Source organism: Falco rusticolus, chromosome 12, assembly GCF_015220075.1.
Source record: "Falco rusticolus isolate bFalRus1 chromosome 12, bFalRus1.pri, whole genome shotgun sequence".
NCBI lineage: Eukaryota > Metazoa > Chordata > Aves > Falconiformes > Falconidae > Falco > Falco rusticolus.
In genome coordinates this window covers 26,928,113-26,936,034 of record NC_051198.1, presented here as the reverse complement: position 1 = coordinate 26,936,034, position 7,922 = coordinate 26,928,113, and the positions used below count along the sequence as shown (strand labels likewise).

At 40.7% G+C, this 7,922-nt stretch overlaps 1 protein-coding gene across 1 annotated transcript in view; it reads left to right on the top strand.

The window, feature by feature from the left end:
- Positions 1–3,803: 3,803 nt before the first annotated feature.
- Positions 3,804–7,922, top strand: part of TP53BP2 (tumor protein p53 binding protein 2) — a 55,401-nt gene continuing 51,282 nt past the window's right edge. Inside the window, exons 1-2 of the mRNA XM_037405197.1 lie at positions 3,804–3,866; positions 4,320–4,482. The gene's annotated coding sequence lies outside the window, so the exon portion shown is untranslated. The remainder of the gene's footprint in view (positions 3,867–4,319; positions 4,483–7,922) is intronic.

Sequence of the window (7,922 nt, the reverse complement as noted above, 5' to 3'; positions counted from 1 at the left end):
CTACAAGACAGAAGGACACCTCTGTTGCTCGTGAGGCACAGCTACGTACCTCTTACAAATTTAATCCAGGCCTTTCTAGTCTACGTATAGAGGGGGTGAGCACCCCCTTTTGTGTTCATGCTGGGCCTATCCCGCCTTGGCTGGGGCACACAGGGTGAGCCCCAGCAGCCGGAGTGAGTGGGGGGCGTGTGGGTCTGCTGCCAGCGGGCAGGGGTCAGAGCAGCTGGCAAAAGCCAGCAGCCTGCAGACCGCTGCTAGAAACCAGACATTAATGAGGAGGCAAAACACCGAGAATAAAACAAACTCTTCTCCTTTATTTGCCTTTAATCCTGTATATCAGCGAGGTTTCTTGGATGCAATAGCTGAGGCAACAAAGAGGTGGGATGAGGGGCTGTTTCTAGAACATTCCCTGGTGTTTCTGAGCATGGTCACAGACACACTGTATGTTCACAACCATTTTAGCCCAACAGAACTTGGCACGCCCATTAAAAAGCATGGTGGCTGTCTCTTTTCTGCATTCAGCTGCTGCTTTTTTCACATCAGTACTGGTGAGCACATGTGCTGGCTTGGGGAACTGGTGATGTTGAAGACTGACTGGCTGAAGAAAATAACTAAGCAAATGCCAGAAGTAACGGTAGCAAAGTGTATGGGAAAAAGCCATCAAATGTTTTGGGAGAATAGGGCCATTTGCTGCAGTACCTGCACCAAGGTAGTACAGCTTAAAATATTACAGGACTAAAGCATTAGCTGCCTGCAGCATCCTTGTACATTTTTTTCAGCCATGCTTCTTCTCTTTGAAGGTTTCTCTTAACCTGTTCCTTTCATGTGCAACCTCCCCCTTTCCTCTCAAACCCACCTTTAGCCTCTTTCTTAAATGAAAAAAATTGCAACTGGAAAAGAATTAACTTGGGAGCAGGGCAAATGCAAGGGTAAGCCTTTATGTGTGTCATCCTAATGGCACTCCAAAAATGTGCACTGAAATTAATATTTCCTTTTTGGGAGCAGAACACTGTGTGCCTTGTACGGATTTGGAAGTGTTTTGCTCCCCCCGCCCTTCGACTCATCAATGCTGCTGCAAAATGATCTGGCTATCTTGGAACAAGGGTTTTATTCTTGTACATGATTTTAGGACCTGATCTCCTTTCACATGCACACTCAGCAGTTTAAAACAGGCTCAGGAGAATTCTTTATAAACTTGTGACTTGGCACATGAAGTTTGGGCTGGCAGTCCATAAATGCTTTGAAAGCAAGTGGTGTTTTTCATCCTACCTAAGCATACATAATTTAAGATAGTTTCAAGAATGCTTTTTTTGTTCTGTCATGTAATTTAAACAATATGAGCTTTTAAGATACAGCTTTAATAAATATAAGCTGTATATTCTGTATGTTTATTATATTAGTAATTAGGATATATTAATAATATGCACAATATATATTTTATATTACTAACTAAAACCATATAAATAGCTTTATAGTTAGTAGGTCAGCTTCAGTAAGTAGGCTAATTCTGCCGCCTTCCAGGTTCTTATTCACATCCTTCCCCAATGCATCTTGTGTCATTTTTCTGAGCATGCATCTCTTTGCGCTAATTTGCAAAAACACAGACCGTATGCCTGCACTTCCACAAAATCCCTATCACAGACTCTCTAGCGGCTTAACTTGTCAGTTGCTATGGGATGGTGTGAAGCCAGACAACTTGATAATACTTCCTGAAAGGGATGAGATGAAGTTATGGAGAGTCTATTGCATGTCAAGTAACATGCAAGCATTTTGTCAATATTTTACAACTCATGCAAGGTACGTACCTCATTTGCCTTATTTGGGTTACCACTTATTTAGATCTCGGCAGTGCTTGTAAGATTTAAAAGCCCCTGAAATAGCCTTAGTTTCATTTATACCATGTTAGAATGACAAGTATGGTTGGACTGAATATTTTTTTAAAACATCTCAGTGACTTACAAGAAGGATGTTAGAGGAGATGTCTTGTTTTGCCCTTTTAAGCAAAAAAATCTTCATAATCTTTTTGCCTATTTTGGGGTGTGTGTGTGAAATTTTGATGTCTCTGTACTTTGGATTAGGCATATGAGGTTTAAAAGGAAGACCACTTGGGCTGAGGATATCTGGTTTGCTTTCTTTGTAGTAATCTGCAAAAAAATGTTATGCCATAAGTCTTTGTGAAGTCCCATTACTTAAAAAACTAAAATTTTTCAGAGAAGTTCTTTAGATGTATCTATACCAAACAGATTCAACCTCTCAGCTTACTACAAGCTTAGAAGATGGTATGTGTATTGTGCTCCCAGCTGATTCAAGTGTGATCTGTGAAATTTTACTGAAAGTACATGGAATATTTTGTTTGGGCTTTGTGTGGAACCAAGCAATGCCTAGAGCCACGGTAAAGAGGAAGGAGCCTGGTTCAAATACAAGGAAATTTGTAGTTATCAAATGTGAGAAAGGACAAGACATTCAGGGAAGGGGGAGAAGAGAGACTGAGAAGCAGGAGCTAATAAGCAGATGTCTGGGAAGATAGGGATGGGGGAAGAAATCTAGCAGCAGGGATTAGAGGTGAAGGAAGGTGCATAACTAGGTCAAGAACTGCTGTGTTAATGAGGAATATAGGAGCAAAGAGGAGTAATGTGCTCAAAAACTGAGTATAAGAGCAGAAGCTGGGTGGGAGGAGAACAGATTTGTTTTATTTAGTTAGTGTAATCAATAAAAAGATAGAAAATGCCTTCCCACATGGCACATTTTCTTCTCTGGGGCAGTCACAGTTTGCTCACTTTATGGATATTAAGGGTTTTTTTAAGAGGTGGTGAATTTGAAGAAAGTCTGGTATATTCACACAGCTGTATTTTCATTCAGGATGCTGGACACCGAGGCAGAGTATTGCTTGTTTAAAGGTCTTTTTTTGAGAGGCATTAAAAAAGAAATGGAAGAAAACCCATTAAAATTTCCTTTTAGAATGTTCTTAACAAATGTAGACAGAGTGTAAATTTGCACAGATTCATGTTTTGCAGCTGAGACTTCTGATCCGTTAATAGATAACTTAAACATTCTTGTCCTGTGGAGTCAGCTTCAGATATGAATGTAATCCCAGTTTAATTAAATCAATATACATATTTAAATGGATCCTTTGTAGACTAACCAGGTTTGGGCGCAGTAGTGCTACATGTTACATAAAAAGCTGGTTGAGAAACCACCTCTAAAATCTACATCTACCTTGTAATGTATTTGTAATACTGTACCTTAGTTATGCGATAGTAATCATAAGCTGAAGCTGACAGGCAGAAGCACATGATGCTTCTTGGGAAATGAGAGGTAGAAGCAAAAGGAAAACAAGTAGAAGATAGGATGAAAGAAAATACAACCTCTGTAGATTTTTCTCAGCTACAAGTATGGGGACTAGATTAATCTTGAGTAGTTTTTGTAGGCTAGGCATGTTGCTAGCTTTCATTAAATATGTTTTCTGTTTGAAATTTCAAAAAAGGATTTAACTAGAAGTATTTTCAAATCCACGAGAAAGCTGGGGTTTGTAGACATGTAATGTATTAATTAGGTAAACTGATGTACTTGGGGGATAAAAAGGACAAGGGTTCAGACAAACAACCTTTCTATTTTCTTGGAGTCAAAATACCTTCCCTGAAAGAGGGCTGTGGAGTCAGGTGCTGGATAGCACGTTATCTTGGTGAGGTTACATATCCTCACACAGCTGTATTCAGAAGTAAGCTCAGTGAATAAGCTTATATAAATAAAAAAGGAGGTTTTGATTAGACTTCATGCTAATTCTCTGGATTATTTTCATGTAGGTTGTACAGAAGCCCTAGGATGGAGAATCAAGTTACCACTGTTAGGAGGGGCTCAGTTTTGATGTAAGTTCCAAGCAATTCCTTTGGTTTTAGTATGTTGCCACATCTTTACGCTGTCCTAAAGATAATTCATGAAAGACGTCAGTAATGCCTCTGTGTCTCATCAGTTCAGCTCAGTGAAACATCACTGACACGGCAAACTGCAGCAATGCTGTTGATGTATAAGAAAGAGACAGCTCCCAAAGTGTCTGTTGTTGCTTATGGACCACGTACCTGTGTCTGCCAGGTTCCCTAAAGCAGAGTTTGATTTGCTGAGGCACGAGGCTATAGCGCTCTGTGAGAATGTACAACAAAAATACATAAATTAACTAGGAGAATATGTTAACAAAGACATGGTCTGCTCAGTCCTGCAGTTGCTTTACAAAAAAGAAATTACGGGGAGGATGTGTGTGTGCTGATCTTGAAATAATTTTGTATTTTCTGAAATCCTGCTTTCATTCTCTCTTGACTCCACAGGGCCTGCTAGCATGAGCTAAGGCTGACTTCTTGGCAGCTGAGAAATAGGGACGAGGCAACAGTAAAACGGCAGTGTTAATTTAACTCTCCACATTATCTAAACATCCAGCTAGGATGAAGGCTCAGCATCACGGTGTGGCTAAACAGTGACTTAAGGTTTCTGGTAAGGAATGGCATTTTGATCACATAATTTCTGTTTGCAACAGCTGAATGTATATATGTGCTTAATGAGCGTAATTTTTGGTTCCTTCCCTGTTCTTCCTCACTGACCAACTCCCTTATGGGGCTGGATGAGTAGCTGCAGGCAGATACAGCTTTTTTGCATTGCTGTAATTGCCTTAAACAGATGTTTTGTTACAGAGGGTATTCTGTCAGGATCGGTGCTGAGATAAATTGCCAGGGATCCAGAGTGAGTCTAGTGAATATAATTTAGTTATTGAGAAGAATGGCAGCTGTGTATGGTGCATACAAAAAGCTAATTTGCGCTAGCCTACATTTTCTTCAAACATGCTGGGGACTAATGGAAGAGGAAGTTTATTTCTCTGCTTTTTAAGACACGGTGCAGACTTGCTTTAGCCAGCTGGTTATTAAATTACCTGTGGGGAAAAAATTATCTGAATTTAAATTACGTGGAAGAGAATTTGGAGTGAGGAAATTAGAATTTTCTTCCAACAAGTAACTTGAGAAGTTGGAGAAGCTTTAGTTTACTGATGTTAAATAACTCCTGCTTGATCTGGAATAAATGGAGAACATTTGTTTACTGGGAGTGATGCCTGTATACAGCGGTATTAATGTCACTTCCTACCTTTATAGAATCATCCTTTGAAACTGTTGTTAAATTATCAGCTTTAGGAGCTGAATACATTGCAGCAGAATTGATGCAAATCTCTAAAGTAGTTTCTGAGTGGCGCTAGTTTCTGGGTGCTGCTGGCTCTGTGTAATTATTAGCTCACTGAGTAATGTGATTGAGTATGTACTTGGCGCAGTGGGTGCATGTGTGACTCCCACAACTTAGATAATGGGATTAGTTTACAGACAGGATGCAAGTTAAGCAAGAGGTATTTTAAAATTAACTTTAAGGTTACAGAGTCTGAACCTGAACCTCTGTTGTTTCGCGTAGTTGCTTCCATGCGTTACCAATTCATATATGCGGGGACCAACAAAGTTTATATTCACTTTGTACAGAAGTAAGTGATTTCACAAGCGAGAGGCTGGCTCTCGTGTCTCTGAGTGAGGTAAATTTAACTCAGCTGTTCCTCATGTAGGGAAAATTTAGGGATTTTTGAGCTGTGGCACAGTTTTTTGTTTAGATTTTAAATCAGTATCATCTGTGTGTGAATAAGGAAGTATACAAGCGAAATGGACTTCACCTGACAACAAATCCTAGCTTTCAGCAAGACACAAACCATTCAAGTAGGGGCCTGATGATGTTCTTCATTAAGCATGCACTGATGTGATAAACTCCCTGAAGGGGATTACAGCTGAAGGGAGTAATTTCAGTTGCCAGATGCAGATGTTTCAGAGAGAAGCAGCTTATCACCAGGAGGAAGGTGTATTTGTTATATCACTGCTCAATGCCAAAGAAAATCTTTATGCTTAAAGAATTGGAATTTACAGAAGTTGTGGCAAGCTACGGTATCTTAATTTAAAATTTATATCTGCTAAATGCTTCTTGATGTAGCGTTTTGAATGTGGCATAGAGCAAATGCTTTTGCTTCAGAAGCAGCTCCTGGGATAATATGGGATGTCCTAGCTGGTGTGGTTAGCAGATTCCTTTAAAGATTTCTTGAATCTCAGACTTTGGAATTAGTGGGCTTCTTTTTTCCATCTTTTTTCCTATTTTTTACCTACTGGGGAGGTAGACTCGGTTGTTGCTGCATGTTTCCCCCAAAACTGTTTCTACTGCAAGGTCTGTTAACTGATGGTTTAAAAGCAATAACATTAAATAGTGAAAATGAATCTTAACAACCACCGGAGGACAGCTGGTGGATCAGCAGAACTGTGGGAATGTATAAAACTATCAGTTTTCTATAGCTGTTTTCTTCTTTGTGAGGAAACTTGACAACACTGACTAGTTGAGGCCTTTGTTTTTAAGCAAGACTGTCTGGAAAAGCCTTATCTTGAGCTGGAGACTAGCTGTATAAATTAGGTGCCAGAAGTTCAACATTGCTGGAAAGAATCCAAACTTGTGAAGCTGCTGTGCTGTGCTCCAGCCCGCTGAGTTTAGGTGAGCAATTCTTTTGGCATGTTCCCTCCGTTGTTTTTTTTGCTCCCCAGCAATCCCAATTCCAAAGCTTTCCCTTCCTTTCTATGCTCTCAAACTGTACCCCTCAGAAACTGGACCTCAGAAGTTTGACTTGGGGGAGTTTTAACAGTAGGTGGCAGTGGACAGCAAATCTAAACCTGCTGGCCTCCTGCTCCTCTTACATTGATGCTGTTGTGTGGGTTTCTGACAAACTCTCTCTGAAATTACTGTCTTAGAAACTGCCTAAGAATCAGGTTCATCGTCTTTTTGTTGAAGAATTAAATGGGTTATCAAATATAAACAACTGGCAGGTACAGCTTTTTTTTTTGCCTTTTTTTTTTAATTATTATTTTTTATTCTCACAAGGTATTGCAAAAGAGATGTGCCTGATGTTTGTTGCCTGATAATCTTCCTAAGTGTGTCAGGACAATAAAAGAGGGCTTGACTGGTCTGGAGGCAGTTTTAGGCAGGCTGGTAGAGAAAAGGATGAGAAGTGACTGTTAATATTGCTTAGATATAGCACTGAAGGAATTAATTGAAGTTTTGGAGTTTTAAGTAGTGTGCTGCAGGCAGCAAGCACAGCAGTGTCTTCCCAGCGCTGCTCCCCCAGTCGATCCCCCAATCCACCTCATTGTATGGTGAGACTAATGGCAAGAAACGATGCTGTTGGTTTCTACTGATTATTGTTACCACTGCTGTCTGTAATGCCTTTCTGCTGCTGCAAGTTTTCTGTGGTTCAGATCAAGTAGATCTCACGTGGAAAGGAGAAGAATAACCCTGCTACATTTTTGTTGGTAGTTTGTGGTGGTTTTTTTCCTTTTCCTTGGGACACTTTTCAAGCAATTCTGTGAGTACTCACTTCCCCTGGACCCTTGCTGTGACTGCTTCTAGGGAACTGCGTGTAGTCTTAGTCAACTGCAGCATGTTCCAGACAGTCCGCCAAGAGTATGGCAACCAGGGAGGAGGTGCGGAGCTTCAGTGGTCTGTGCTGTTGGCTCCAGACCCCGCAGATCTTGTCTTCTCTTCCTTTTTGGTAGAGCTTTGTATATGCAGGACCAGAACTGTTGTGCCTTGCCAGTTCTCCTGGCATGAGTCTGTTACCCTCCAACTGTTGGCGTTCTGGAGATTGAACCTTTAGTCCCCATGGGGGGAACCATCTACTCCCTGCTCATGAAACAAAAAAAATCAGTCCAAAAAATTAATAACCCATTGTGGGAAATGCATGTCATGCTTATTTGGTGCAATCTTGTCTGAATTGCTGGAAGAGGCAGAAATGTGGCGTGCTGTAGGGAAGGTACGCAGTGCGCTGGGGTGCACACAGGTACGAGCGGTTCTGACCCCCGCTTCACCTGCAAATC